The sequence below is a fragment of the Mycteria americana genome, chromosome 9 (genome assembly GCF_035582795.1).
Source record: "Mycteria americana isolate JAX WOST 10 ecotype Jacksonville Zoo and Gardens chromosome 9, USCA_MyAme_1.0, whole genome shotgun sequence".
NCBI lineage: Eukaryota > Metazoa > Chordata > Aves > Ciconiiformes > Ciconiidae > Mycteria > Mycteria americana.
In genome coordinates this window covers 1,934,666-1,940,665 of record NC_134373.1, presented here as the reverse complement: position 1 = coordinate 1,940,665, position 6,000 = coordinate 1,934,666, and positions in this window count along the sequence as shown.

Sequence of the window (6,000 nt, the reverse complement as noted above, 5' to 3'; positions counted from 1 at the left end):
AGCACCATGCGTGCTGCGTGCCTAGGCTGGCTCCAAGGTCCAGAAGCAACCCAATCCCAGCAGCAAGAGCAGCAGCTCAAAGCCCTCCGTCCTGGGGGTGAATGGCCCTGAAGGGTGAGTTTGGAGGCATGGACCAAAAGGCAGGTGGCATCTGTGGCATCCTGATCTACCGCTTCTGCAGTACCGAAACTGTGAATTGTGCACTGAAAGGCAGGTGGGATCGCAGCAGAAAGGTGGGAACGCAGCAGAAGATGCTAACATGTAAGCAGGGAGGGACTGCTCCTTTTGCTTCGCTCCAAATTCACAGCCTACCCCAAGTGCAGATGTACACACTAGGTTCTGTGTCCGTGGTGAGGTATTTGAGATGCAATCCTGTTACTGAAGGTAAGACAGGATCCAGCCTATTCACAGCACCTTTGTTAATTAAGACTAGTTTTAAGCCTTCTCGAATAACGTGCCTAGTAATCTGGTGAAGGAGCCAGGCAACTGGTTTCTTTTCAATGTGACTGTATATCCAGAGCTTACTGGGAACCAGTGTCACCAGCAATCCAGGGCAGATGTTCCCTCATTGCAGAGCAAGCCACACTATGTGCTAGTTCTATCTGGATGAAGGCTTGCAGGACCTGAGGTGTCTGCTTGAAACTCATGGTGAAATGAGGCGGGTGAGGATTTTTTGTGTGCGTGATGTGGATACAAATAGCCGGTCCTCACCTCTGCTAACCCCTTCGAGTAGAAAGGCAGGTGACTGGCAGGCTTGTGTGCAAACATGCTGGGCTGAAACGAAAGGTTGCTGAAGTGAAGGAGAATCAAAGGCAGCCATCCTGAAGCCAATGGAGGACTTACAGTAGGTCTCGCAGCCCTGATGTACTGCAGGCATCACGATGCTTGCGAATTTTTGTTAAATCCAGCTCCTTGAGCTAAGTGGGAATGGTAGCTTTTGTTAAAGGAGATTTCTGAGTCTCACACAGGAGGAAGAAAGCATAGAAGCCCTAGACTTGGAACAGAAAGCAAATAAAACTGTAATACTTTGGCTTTGTAACAAGTATAATTATATTTAAGCTCCTTGCATAATTTTGCAGTTGTCTGAGAGCGCTGAAAGCTCAGAGTTTGCGATAGCAAGCGGTACTGATACGCTGCATGCAGAAATTGGCCTTTTGACTCTATGAGCATATTGAAGATGTTCTGGTAAATATTTACATTTTTAAATCTCCAGTCCTAATCAGAGCTGAGATTATTTAACTCACAAGAGTTTATTAAAATAAACTCTGCACTGATTGCTTGCTTTCTGTATTTGCTATTTTTTTCCCCTACTGTCCAGATGCCAGGGAAGCCGGGCTTTTATCGAGGTTAGATTTGCTGGAGTACTGCAGTTGCTGCTACCCGCCGCAGTAGTTTGAAAGGACTTGGCCCTCAGGGGCAGATGTTATTCCAAAATGAGATGTCACCCTAATCTTTCTTGAAGCTGAAATTAGTTAACAATGGGAATCTTGGAATAGAAATTACTCTGTGGATTATTTCTTCTTTGAAGCAGTTGTTTGTTAGAAAAAGATGTCTTTATCGTTAAGAGAGGGCAGTACGTGTGAGCTCTCTTGGCATCGTTTCAGCCCATCTCCAAGATCACGCATGGCTCCGCACGCTTCTTCTGCAGCCCCTGGAAGGGCTCCTTTGGTCCCGTTCCTGCAGAACTGGCCCGTGGTTGTCATCATTCGTGCATGGTGCAAAGGAGATGAAAAGTCACCACAGAGCCCTGGGGCTGTCTGATAAACGCTCCTGAGGCCGAATTGCACACTCTGAGTGTGCAACGGCTTTTCAGGGGAAGAGTTTGCATCCCTGAGCTGGTAAGAAGCAACAGTGATGGGTCTGTGCTTTTCTCCAGTTCTTGTAAACCGGCTTGGCAGTGATGCAGGTGTTCTATGATACTCTTACCAGGGCTTGACTCGGCAATTCAGCTCTAACAGGAGCCCAGCTACGTCTGTGAGAAATCTCCTACCCAAAGGAAAGGGTTCAGTGATTCTTTCTGCTTCCTTGCTTTGCAAGTTGAAAATTAAGCCCAGCCTGGGTCTGTGCAGCAGACCATCTCAGAACGGTGCCTGCATTTTATGGGGTGGGTTGACCAACCAGGGGCTCCGAAGGGTCAGGGAAGAGACTGTTTTTAAAGGAAGCAGAGCTTTGTAAAAGCCCCCTGAAGGTTTGGATTTCTGAGCAGAGCCAGGGACTGTTGCAACAACTGTGCCTGCTGCCAGGGCTTGTTTCGCCCCTTGCACAGCAAGATTTGTGAGAGGGTAAAGCAAATGCTGCATGCCCTGAGCTGGGAAAACCAAGGACAAATAATTGCGGAGTCTAGTGGTGAGGACAGAATAAATGAGCTGTTTGAAAATCAAAGCGGGACTCAGCACTGCAGCTCCAACAGCGCTGCCTGTGTCCCGGGGTCAGGGGCCTCTGTCACGCCTTGAGGTACCTTTGTCTTTGCTTTTTAATATCAGCCTTGCAAAGTTTGCAGCTTTTCCGGGCATATTCTTTCAGCGCTGCTGCATTTAGGCTCTGAGCAGAGGTGAGAAGCCCTCAGTTCATCCTTAAGGGAAGAAAAGCATCACACTGTGCTGTTTAACATGACTTTTCACTAATGATGGGCCCATAAGAAGTAAGGGCAGTGCCACCAAATGAGCTTGTCTCTGGTTACTGCTGCTGAACCCTCAAACAACCTGGAGAGGGAAAACATCACCAGCATTGCCCTGAATGAGGAATACCTAGGAAAGAACTATATTTTGGTCTCCTATGTGGAAAAAACAAATTGCTGCTGTCATCTGTCCCCACCAGCGTCAGGCTGTCTTGTAGCAAGTGTTTGCCCATCTTTTCAAGTCTGTCAGCCAGTTTTGACCTTGATACGAACCATACCGGGTTTTGGTTTGTCACCAGACAGGGTGAGAAAGGAGGTAGGGGAAGACATTCAGTTAAGCGTGGTGGGAATGAAGGCGGTGCGAAAAACGGGGAGAAAACCGTACCGCTGCAGGGCGAGCAGATGGAGGGTGAAGCGGTGTCGCAAGACTCGTGGGCTCTGCCGCATTAATGATGTTAATAAGCAGTGAGGAACGAGGAATGAATTCTGTCGAACTGATTGGGGTCAGCTGGGGACAGCCGAGGGCAATGCTGCCTCACACTTCCCCGCAACGCCTGGGGACAGGTTGGGCTGTGAGCTGGTACCTTGCAGCTCCCTTCAGCAGCAGCTTGAACTGATGGAGGCATCAGTCTGGAGGGTTTTCTCTTCGCAGCAGTGACTTTAACGTCTGCGACAGTCTAATGCTGAGCTCACCAGTTCATTTTCAGCAAAGCAGCTCAGGAACCGCTCTGCAGTTACGAATTGAGTTCTGGGGAAATGGGTCCCTTCCCACCACCAAATGGCATTTTGAATCAGGGAACTCTTTTTCAGACTCTGGATAAACCCCCTACCTGGCTGAAATGACTATTAGCATGCCCTGCACAGTGTAAAACAGCACGCTGAAAAGAAAACATAGCGGCCTCCGGAGGGGCTGGCCCCAGGACCTCTGGAAACACGATGCTCTCCTGAATTTTCTCAGGTGCAGGAGCTGTTGGAGCAGGCTTTGAGCGATGTGCACAGGCACAAGGGGCTGAGCATCGGAGGGGAGGACTGTGTTTCCTGGCTGACGGGACTTCCGTGCAGCCAGGCGTCCCAAGCACGTGCTCCTCGGCGGTGGCCTGTGTGGACGCGGAGGATGGGGCAGAGCCACCAGCCAGGCTGGGATCTGCTGTGCTGGTGGCACTGGGGAGGAATGGGCACTGCTGGTGATCCCTTCCTCGTGGAGCATCTAACCCAGGCTGGGTGCACGGTGCTTTCAACACTCCTGTTTTCTCCCCCTAATGGGTGCTGAGGCTAATGAGCTCAGATGAGAGCAGGTACTTGTAATGAGTTCCCATTGCTTGGTGGCAAGGCTTTAATTGCCAGCCCCGGGCCCCTGCCAGCGACGTGCCCTTGCGCGGCTCCAGGGCTGCTCCTCCCTTCAGCACGCTGTAGAGGAGATGCAGGAGAGTCAAAGCGAAACCATGACCGATGCTGTCCTTGTTCCCTTTGTCCAGCCCTTCTTTCTTATCTTCACAGCAGAGGATAGATTTCCTTAATGAACCCAAACTGGCCTCCTGTTGCCTGATACGATACCGATCACTCACCAACCCTGCAGCCTAGCCGTTCTTCTCTGCTGAAGTCAGCTTTCTGCTCCGGCTGCCAGGCTGGGGAGAGCTGTGGATTAATTACTCACCACTTAATTAATCTCTGCTGCAGCCTGGGGAGCCCCCCGAGACGCACAGGTAGGGCAGCGTGGTGCTCAGATTCATGTTGGGCTGCCAGGCTCTGCAAACAAAGTAGTTCCTCTGTGGATTATGTCATTTTTTCCAAAGAACCTCCCCCCGTGTAGACATGTGAAATGACTTCAAGGAAGCTGGCAGTTCCCAGAGAAAAATCAAAGAGGGAAAGCAGAAATGGAGCGGATGAATTCTTCCACGGTCCCAGGTCAATGGAGAGGAACTTGCAGATGTCATTCAAAGGGTCGTTAACTTCATTATTGATAAGACTGTTTACCAGTGATGGGGGGATGGGGCTGGCAGCAATGAAACGGAGCCCTACCCACCTCAGTTGGGTCCACAAGAGCTAAGTCTGGCATCCGAGTGGCTCTCGGCAGATCTAGGCTTATGCTGGGCAGGACGCTGACAGCAAAAAGGGGGGGTCAAAGGCCCCTGACAGCAGGTTGGGGATGCTAGCACAGGAGCTTCAGGGCTGTGTGAGATGCCTACCCGTATGGTCACGGACAGCTGAAGTCCCAGTGAAGTATCTAGGAAGTCAGATTGCCAGGGAACGGGCAGCTCCGTGCCCCAGACCCAGCCAGCAGCACGGCTCAGCCTGTGTCCCATGGGTTTTTCCTACTGGTCTTTCTGAAAGAATTGGTTTTGGAGACTCAGAGACTTGCCTAAGATGTAGAAGATCCTGGTGGCACCAACAGAGATGTGGTCCAGTCAGCAGTGGAGGCTGGGGCACTGCTTCCCTCTGCCTCCCATCAGTCCCCAGTTTGCACTGAGCATCTTTCTGCTCTAGTAACAAGAGGCATCTTCCTCCAACCCCTCGGGAGCAACTCAACCCTGAATAAGGCAGATGCCTGCAGAATTGAAAGGGGGAGGATCAAGAACACCATGCTACGGGGGCTGCATGAATGCTGGCAAGAGCTGTTGAAAAAGAAGTGGCTGATTTGCGCTGCGCTGCTGTATCCGCTTGCACACACCTGCACCGGCACACAAAGGGACGAGGCTGCTTATCTGCAAGTGTAAAGCAGGCACATTTCAGGCTGTGAACTGGCAATTATCTCCACCACATTGCCAGCCGAGTTACGTTCCCAGTCCCAACTCCAAACACAGCTCGGCCTGTATCCAATGTCTTTCCCCCCGCTCCCTGTCCACAAAAAGCTCGGTGCTCTTGTGTTGCTGGAGGTCCATGGGATGTACAGGGCTGGATTAAGGAGAAATGAGCCGAACTTAATTGCAGTGATGGTAAGAGCTGTTGCCCAGATTGCTGTGACCACCAGGAGCTTTAAAGCTGTGACCACCGGACCACCAAAGCCATGGAGCGAATGAGCTGCATCTCCCAACGCTTTTGTGTGACCTTTGAAGCAATGCACATGGCCACATGTAGACCTTCATCTTATTCTGTCTGGGGCTGATCCCTGCTGCCTCACGGTGTGTGGAAAGGGACCATGGAGGGGACGAGGCTCTCGGGTACTCTGGGGTGATCTGTGCTGAAAATAGTGCTGGGGAGACACTGAGCTGCAGTAGACCTGATTTTGGCTTGCGGGTTTTTGTAGGGCTAGCAAGAGGCATCTCCTTAGTCAACGGATGGTCAAGTTTTTAAGAGCTTGCCTAAAACCACAGGTGATCTGGATTCCCTAATAGCAAAGTACTCAGCGTGAGCTTTATAATGGATGTGTTGGCTTTTTTAGTGAT